At 33.4% G+C, this 9,778-nt stretch overlaps 1 long non-coding RNA gene across 1 annotated transcript; it reads left to right on the top strand.

Annotated features, from left to right (window-relative positions):
• The first annotated feature begins 3,660 nt into the window (after positions 1-3,660).
• Positions 3,661-6,411, top strand: LOC121216023 (uncharacterized). The gene is made up of 2 exons (XR_005912004.1): positions 3,661-4,035; positions 6,223-6,411. It is a non-coding gene; the product is annotated as an uncharacterized lncRNA (long non-coding RNA).
• Positions 6,412-9,778: the final 3,367 nt, after the last annotated feature.

The raw sequence follows: 9,778 nt of genomic DNA, 5'->3' as shown, positions 1-9,778 counted from the left end.
CTTTTTACCCCCTTCATACAAGTCTTTCAAAGAGACCCTGATTTATGACAGAGACAAAATCTCGTTCGAAGATGTGAAGGGTCATTTGTTGTGTAGAGACAAACTCGACAATTAGCTTCATTTGGATAGCAAGGCAAATAGGCAAACTTCTGTTTTAGTAGCATCAAAGAAACGAGACAAAAGGTTTCGCTATTGTAAAAAGTTAGGTCACGTCAAAGCAGATTGTTATAAACTACGAAATAAAAGAGCTGCTTAGAGTAACGAGGAAGATGTAGCTGGTGCTAATTTGGCTGATGAAAGCGGTGATGATTTCTTGTTAGTTTTAACGAGCGATAACTCCAAGCTCACGTCCAAGTGGGTCCTAGATTCGGGATGTTCTTTCCACATGTGTCCCAATAGAAAATGGTTCTCTACATACAGTTCGGTTGAAGGTGGAGTTGTGCGCATGGGAAACGATTCATCTAGTAAGGTAGTTGGTATTGGAACTGTTAAAATCAGGACACACGATGGGACAATTAGGACACTCTCAGATGTCAGGTATGTACCTGATTTACGAAAGAATCTCATCTCCTTGAGTATTTTAGACTTGAAAGGATGCAGAATCAACATCGAGTCGAGCGGTAGTAAAGTATCTTGTGGAGCTTTCATTTTGTTAAAAGGTAAAAAAACTGGCAGTCTTTATATTTTGGAAGGTTCTACAGTGACAGGTGAAATCAGACGTCCCTCATCCGTTACAGAGTCGAAGTAAACTCGTTTGGAGCAGAGGCAACTTGGTCATAGGAGGGAAAAATGTATGACCGTTTTGTTGAAGAGAGGTTCTCTTTTGGATGCAGGTTTTGAAAAGTTAGGGCATTGTGTTCATGAAAATCAGACCTGGGTTAGTTTTGATTTGGCAATGTACAATTCGAAGGCTAGAAGTCTTCCAGTTTCTAAGCACAGATTCGACTCAGTTAATTCCCTGCATAGTTCAAGATAGGCTTGTGGCGGGCTTTGGCAAAGATGACGTTGTAGAAATATGAGTCAATGTGGAGATTTGTTAAGTATGACTCCTATTTTCAGTCAAATTTGAAAAATAATCTTTTAGGTAAACTCTGTTTAATTGTTTCAGTTAAACACTGATTATTTTAGATTATTTTATTATTTTTTTTGTTACTTGATGCTTAATCGGGACGATCCTAACATTTAGAATTCGGGGTTTAAGATTTAAGGTTTAGGGTGCTGGGTTCGGGATTCAAGGTAAAAGAATTTTCAAAATTATGTATCAATGACATAAAAAAATGATTGAAATGTCATTAAATAATTGAAAAGGGATCATAAATAATGTGATGGGAAGGATCCATAACATAATTTCTGATTTAAAGAACCTATTTTTTGTTTTACCCAAAATTTTGGAACTAATTATTTAATTTTTAATTTTTTAATAAAATTAATTTTGAAAATATTTTATAACTTCTAAAATTTTTGGAGGTTAACCAATTTTACATTTACATTTGATCACGTTTATATATATATATATATATATATGTTTGTCCGCGTTTGTTTTTTTAACGGAAAAAAATAATGTGGCTTTAGTTGTCTTTATTTGTTCAATTTTGAATGCTACAAAGAATATATTAATTTGTTTATTTTGAGGGATATTAAATTGTTTTTTACTTTATAGTTTATTAATGAAAACATTTAACACACACTGTCATCAAATGTCTTTTTTTTTTTAACTTTTTAATAGTTCATAGATTAAATTATAATATTATGAGTTAACATAATAATAAAATTATATTTTGGCCTCCTTACAAATTTATAATTTACTTTTTTTTTTGCTTCCCCTAATACAAGTATCTCAATGTATTTATTCCTAAATTATTTAGAGTATGTTTGTATTTCCTTATCCATATTTTTTTATATAAAAAAACTATAATAGGTAGAAAACGATTATATATTTTGTTATTTACTTGCTTTGTGGAAAAAGAAAAAAGAAAAAAAATGTGGTTATAATGGTATGGGCATGGATCATTGGTGTAATTACATAAGAAAACAAAAAGGCAATTGATATAAAATGTTAAACAAAAAACCAAAATCTAGTAAGGTATCCAAAATGGAGTGAGCTCAAGTTGAAGCACATGGCAAAGGATGGTCTTTATATAAAAGAAAGGAATATAGGATATTGCACATGGTTAGTCAGGTTTGGCCTGGTTTGATGACGCTCATGGGCTGGCTAATCGTAACCGCCACTCACCTCTACTGCATATTACAACCACGTGCTTCAGACAGAGGGATGATTCCAATTTACTCTATTTAAAATTTTTAATTTTCATTTTACATTTAAAATAAAATAATTGGAGTTATTCAAAATTTTTAATCAATTTGAATAACTAGTTGGAGTTAAATGGTTTAACTCAGATTTTTTATCATAAAAAAAAAGTATCATTGAAAACAGAAAATACAACATATCAACAAGATTAATATAAATCTCACCCCTAATCAAAGAGCTAATAGGCTCACTCTTACAAAAAAGGCCCCAAGGCTAAATAGACACAGACCCAAACTCTTGGAGATAAAGCCGAAGCAAGCAAAACCCGAACCCTTGGATAGGGAGTTGAAGCTGGCAGAACCATCCGCATATCACACGGATCACATAAGGAAAGGGCGAACAATGAGCAAAATCGTAATCATGAAGAAAAGGCAAATCCACCTTGATGAAACTAAATATAGCAAGATCAGAGGCTAAGGTTGGTATCGTGCATGTCATTGGAAAAACAAGTGAGGGGGAATCAAGCCTAGAAGCAAAGACGTTGACTACGTGAACATATCCCAAAGAGATGTCAAGATTCTAGGTCCAGTTCTCACACTCTCCCGCCTAATCGTACCTTCCTTGGTCAACTTTAAATGAAGAAACACAAAATATAAACAAACCTAGAACAAACAAACATCAATAAAAATAGCATAACACAACATAACACAAAAAGCAAATAAAGCCATTAGATAATGAACACAATGGCGAAGACCACAACCAGAAGGAACCACGGGTACCTAAAACAAACCCATCCAACCCTGCACAACGAAGAGACGACAATAGGGGTATCCTAACAACATATAAGTTTTAAGTGGGCAAAAGGGAGGTTACTGGAACACTTGACCATTACTGTTCAGGCTGGCGAAGTTTGCAATGCTAGAAAGCGAGGAGGGAGATGACAATGCCCACACAGAACATGAAAAACAAAGCAAAAAAATATATATATTAGAAGATTGCAAGGTGAGTGAAAACAAGGGCAATGAAGCATGGAAAAGAATATATATCGGGAAGATGGTGAGCGATGTTTGTTGGTAATGAAAAGTGGGTAATCCCACATTGGTTGAGAAAATGTTTCTAAGAGGGTTTAAATATAGCCTTGCCTCTTACTCTCATTGACTAATTGGGGTTAAATGCCCAACACATGCACGTCATCATCACCTAGCTTGGTTCATGTTAACACTTTCTTTTTGGATACTTTTTTTTCTTTTATAAATTATTTTTAGAATATTTTTAGTTGCGGAAAATTTGGTCTGTTGCACTTTTTAAGAAAACTGCTATTGTGTGTTTTACCGTTTTGCCCCTTCAAAAAATAATATAAATAGCAGATCATTTTCCTCATTTTACACAACAAGCAAACAAAAATATTTCTCTCATTATTCTTTTCTCTCATCTATTTTCTTTTAGCATTTTTTCAATCAAAATTTCGATTACATTTTCTACTTTGTTTTCCGATTCCTTTTTAGAATGGCACTACCAATTAAGTTCCACCTTCTTTATTTGGGTGTACGAATACTAAAGTACTATGTTAACCTTGAAGGGTGATGTCCTCTACACGATTACACCAATCAAGGCAGATTTGCTTCTAAGATAGTGGTTCTTCCACGACACAGTAATTATGTAACACCCCAGATCTTGCGGGTCCAAAGTTTCAACGTATAGCCGTAAATAGTCTGTCTGACGTAGTGTTATCCGCCCAAAATATTGTTTTGGCGTAAGCATGTGGGCATATAGTAACTGCCATAAGAGTAAGAAAGAATTTGATTTTCTGATATTTTTCCATGTATTAAGGAGAAGTTCGTGTTAAGAAATTAAGGGTAATATAGGAGGAGTATAAAAGTATAGTACGCTTGATTTGTATGGAATATTGTGCTAGTTAGATTTTAAGTAACGTGGTTAGGAATCAACTAAATAGCCAAGCTGGATAACTATGATTGTAAGACATTTATTAATATTTATCTCAAAAACTGTAGGCTATTAAGAAGACAAGTTCTAAAACATATGACACTTGTTAAATTCCACTAAGTAAGTTGAGACATATTTATATGTGAGAGATGAATTTTGAAAGGGTTCTTCTGTCTTCTTCCTCGTTCTTAAGTGGTATTTACTGATACCTTCCTTAAGTCTGGATGTATCTTTTTATCGATAATCTAGAAGCTATGATTATTTTATGATTAGTGGTAATTCTATTCAAGGGTAAGTATTACTATTCTGCATGTTAAATTATGAAAGAGTAAGTCTGTAAGAGGTGCATGAACAATAAGATGTAAGTATAAGGCTTTGCACGTGAGTTTTTAGTGTTTGAATTGATGATAAATAGTATACGAATTAGTCTTAATGATGTTCTTATGTTCTAAAAGTAGTGGTTGTTGCTGGTTTGAGATGGATATCCAAATTTTGAGTTTTGAACTGTCGTTAATGTGAATTAGGTGAGTCTCTACTCTGATTATTACATGTATACTATTTATACTAAAGTATATTTATTTGAAAGTGGTCGAATTGGAAACTGTAAATCATGGATAGTATAGTATGAATATGTTACTTATACAACTATAGGAATAATGATATGATTAGATTAAAAGATAAGTTACTCTACTTGGAATTAAGTTCTTTGGGATGTATGGAGAGTGTTATGAAATTATAAAATCTTGGGTTTGGATGTGTTTAGTTCGTAAAGGTTGTAAAATGAGTCGAGCCCCCGCGGTGGTAAATAAGGAAGTTTGTTGGGACTGTAAACATGAACTCTAATATGGAATCTTGAAAGGAAAAGTCCATGGCCATGACATACTCAAAAAAGAACTGTTGAATGACATTTTACCTAATGGAGTTCTCTACGTGTCCTAGGGCGATGATAGGCAAACCTCACTTAATGTGAGTTTAGGTAAATACATATCACAAACACGACAATTTTGGGATGCCTATGTGGCATCCTGTCAACCTTTGTGGCATACTCTGTATGAATCGCATTTTTGGCATACTCTATATGAATTGTCTTTGTGGCATATTTTGTAATAATTACTTATGGCATGTATGGTATATCGTTTGTTTTCCTCCGATGTGTTCTGTGAAGTCAACCGGGATAGTAAACAGGAGACTCTGTATGATTGCTTGTATGTGGAGTGTTCTGTTAGGTTTATGTGGCATGAACTCTCAAGAATGTCTGGTAAGATATGGATTTAAATGTCTATATCTATTGTAAGATATGATGAAATTCTTTCATTTCTGTATTAAGTTAAGGTTAAGACGAGACATAGATATGTTATGGGTTAAGAGTGAATAAATCTTAAGGGTTTTCATGAAAAAGAGATGTGTATGTTTATGTTAAGAAAGGTATATGTTATGATGACCTGTAAAAATGGAAAGTGAGGGGTATTTTATCTTCTTCCAAAACTATTCTGAATCTGAGTTAATATTATCTTGAGTTATGGGATTTTGATATAAAATGATATGGAATTCGTCAGAATAGTCTAAGTAGTGATTTATTAGTATGTATATGTGTGGTACTGAATCAAGGTATACTTGAGTATGAATTTATGGTATTAAATTCTACGTAAGTATTCGTCAAACGTATGTGTATTCGCATGTGATAAATGTCTGTGAACAACTATTTGAAATAAGAGTATGGCTAAGGCATGATTTGTTAAAAGTGATTTCTATGGGTATGTTCTATTAAGAAATTGCTGTGGGACAAGAGATTATAAAACATTTGGAAAGATTTCTCAATTAGTTAGATAAGGAAGATTGAGTATGACAAGAGCATGAAAACTGATGTATAAGAAGAATTATAAAACTGTGGTGGTATCCACCGGAATAAATGATGCAGAATGATGGTTGGCACATAGTAGTTTGAACAAGATTGCAAAGTATACATTAAGGTATTGTTAATAAACTCATTAAATACTCATGTACTAATAAGAATTTTTATTTCTTTTCAGATATTTGTGAGGAGACTTCGCCCAAAGGGACGATGCCAGTAGTACACCAAGGTGGTGGTGGGGTGGGCTATTATGCATATAGTGGAGTTGTGGCATAGTCTAGGAATACACCCTTCGAGTCTGTAATAAATAAACTTCCATTTTGTAAGGATTTGAGTCGAGCTGTTGTAATAAAATTCTTTTAAGTTATTTCCCTTGTTTTTATACAATAAGTTTTTAATTAAAATGCCAAATAATATGTTTAAAGAAATAAGAAAATTGTAAATTGTTTTTGTTAAATGATTAAGTTTCTATAGTAACACCCGAAATCCAGACTCGGTGAATTGGGTTAGATTTGGGATGTTACAAATTATTTTTATTTGTTTACACTTAATTTATTTTCCTATCAATACTAATGATTTTGTTTTGCAGTAGTATATTTCCAAAAATTTAGAAACAAATCCTACTACTGTTTAAACATGTATGTCATGATGAACAAGTACATTCCTAATCCCTTCAAGCTCGTGCCTCTCGATGAAATGACCTATCGTTACTAGTCTCAGAGGATGGTTATATTTTTCGAGCAACTTAAAGTCGACTATGTCATTTTCAATCCACCTTCCACCTGTCATCGAGGAAGCCGAAAATTCTGCTACTATTCTCAGAGACTCGGAAATTGATGCCACAACGAAAGCCAAGTATGATAAGGACAACAAAATGGTAAGAGGTCACATGTTAAGGCACATGGCTAACAACCTTTTTGACCTATTTGTCAAGAATAAGTTAGCCAAGTCCATCTGGAATACCTTGGAGAAGTATGGAGCTGATGATGCTGGGATCAAGAAGTATATCGTTGGAGAGTGACTCAAGTTCCAGATGACTGCTGATAAGCCAATAATATATCAAGCACATGCCTCTGAGAAGTTAGTTTCTAACATCCTAGCTGAAGGGATGAAGATGTGTGAAATTCTCTAAGCAAACTTCCTATTTGAAAAGTTACCAAAGTCCTGGTCCGACTATCGCAATCTATTGAAGCATAATAAGTGGGACACTCTTTGAAGGAACTTGTTTCTCATGTGAAGATTAAGGAAGCCAATCGTCTTAAAGATAATACTTTAGTTACTTCAAGTGAATTTCATTTAAAAGTTAGCCTTGTGGAATCTGGTTCTGGTTCCAAGTTTAACAGGTTAAAAAATACTTAAGTTTCAAAGAAGAATGCAAAACTCTAGAACTAGAAGGTACTTTACCTGAATACTTACCACTCAACTTTATATTCGGTCAGTACTTCTAACATTCCATCATCGCACATGTAACATCTTTATTATACTTAATACACTTACCAGTTATCTGAGATATCATCATCATTTATATATATACCTTTATTTGAACAGTTCACATGCAAGAGTCAGGATAGAGACTCACCTAATACTCACATAAACAGTAGCTCGAAACTCCAGACTCAAACATCTTTCTCGAACCAGCAGCATCAATTGCTTACAGAACATGAAACCATCATTACAAATCCATTTACAGGCAAATTTCTTGCATTCCACTTACAAATGACCCCCACGGAAGGTCTCTTATTCAAAACCTACTGTTCATAAACTTTTTAACAGTCTTATTCTTTCAAAAGCTTAACATGCAGAGTTATCAGACTTACCAGGAGGTGGAACACCTACTGATTAACTTAAAAACTCTAGCTTCCAGCTTACTAAAGAAGAAAGGAAAGCATAAGTTTGAGAAAAGAACTAGAGAATAGTATTTTGAAGGAAGAAAACCTTTTAAATGAACCCTTCTCACTTTATATAAAAACCCTCAGTTCCCGCTAGTGGAACTCGACATGTGTTCTAGATTTTGTCTCAATAAATGGTGTACCAGGTCTGGGAGAAACATAAATGAAAATCCTGCACAAAAGGTGTTTGACTTGTCAATCCAGTTGACTCCTAACCAGATCACATTACAAAACCCAACTAACACAATACTCAGGCAAACTGGGTGTACTATATATTTGGCGGTAACTCACGCCATGTTTACTTTTCGCTTGAAACATTCTTTTCTTGGTTAACAAAACAACTTGAAATAAAATCTTGAATTACTTATACAGCGGGTACCATACGCCAACTCTTATTCGCCAAAAGACTACAAATGGGCAGACTATACTACGCCAAACAAATAATTTCACAACTACACGCCTTATTCTAAGATCCGTCAAACTTGGGGTGTGACATGTTCAGATAGATTATTCAATGAAAAGATATGTAGAATTGTATATGGATGTGATAGTGAGATTACAAGGAGTGCCAACATCTATCATTTCTAACAGAGACCTAAAATTTACTGCAATATTTTTGGAGAAGCTACATGAAGCTTTGGGCACCTGATTGAATTTCAATACAACATTTCATCCTTAAACATATGGAAAATCAGAGCAGGTAATTCGGATTTTTGAGGATATGTTAAGAAGTTACATCATTGAATTTGAATGAAATTGAGAAAGATATTTACCATTTGTTGAGTTCACTTATAATAATAGTTATCAGTCTAGTATTAAAATGACATCATATGTATCGTTGTATAGAAGAAATTGTAGAATTCCTATTTGTTGGACATAACTAAGTGAAAACAAGCTAGTGGTGCTAAACTTGATTAGAGAAATAGAAGAAAAAAATTAAGTTGATTAGAGGTTGATTTAAAGCAGCTTCTGATAGACAGAAATCCTATGCTAATCTTAAGAGAAAAGATATTGAACATAGCGTGGTGGAAAAAGTATTCTTAAAAGTGTTTCCATGGAAAAAAGTTATTTGATTTGGAAAGAAGGGAGAATTGAGTTCAAGGTTTATAGGGTCATATGAGATTTTGGAGTGTGATGGTCCAATGGCTTACCAGTTAAATCTACCACTTAAGTTTGATAGAATCCATACTGTCTTTCATGTATCAATACTACAAAAGGTATTGTCTAGTCCACTGCATGTGATTACACTGAAAGTTAATAAAATTTATCCAGATCTGATATATGAAGAAGAACCAATTGAGATTATTGCTCGAGAAGCAAAAGGAAATAATAAATAAATAAGTTCCTTTGGTGAAAATATTATGGAGACATCCTAATGTAGAGGAAGCAATATAGGAAAGCAAAGAAGTAATAAAACAACAATATCCACAGTTATTCGAGTTAGGTAAATTTTGAGGACGAAAGTTTATATTAAATGGAGGATAAATGTGACATTCCTAACATTCCCCTGAGTTATGAACAATATTGAGTCGGGCTAAGAATGCTTTAGAATTTTTGAAGTGGATAAAATAAGAATTTTTAAGTGTTAGTAGAGAAGGTAGTTGGAGGTGATAGGACATTAAAAATACTTTTGAATTGAGAGAAATAAATTTGAGGTATTGACTAGATTGTAAGAGACTGAAAAGTGTTGAGGCAAAAGTGAGAAAATTAAGAATTAAAATGATTAAATTAAATTGTAGTAAAAATGATGAAGGGCAAGAAGCAGAATTTTACCAAAATAGAGTATGACTAATGAATGGTATTGTAGAAAAAGTTGAGGGATTGAATGGTAATTACTCAATTTAG

The sequence above is a fragment of the Gossypium hirsutum genome, chromosome D04 (assembly GCF_007990345.1).
Source record: "Gossypium hirsutum isolate 1008001.06 chromosome D04, Gossypium_hirsutum_v2.1, whole genome shotgun sequence".
NCBI classification, from domain to species: Eukaryota; Viridiplantae; Streptophyta; class Magnoliopsida; order Malvales; family Malvaceae; genus Gossypium; species Gossypium hirsutum.
This window is presented reverse-complemented; position numbering and strand designations above follow the sequence as displayed.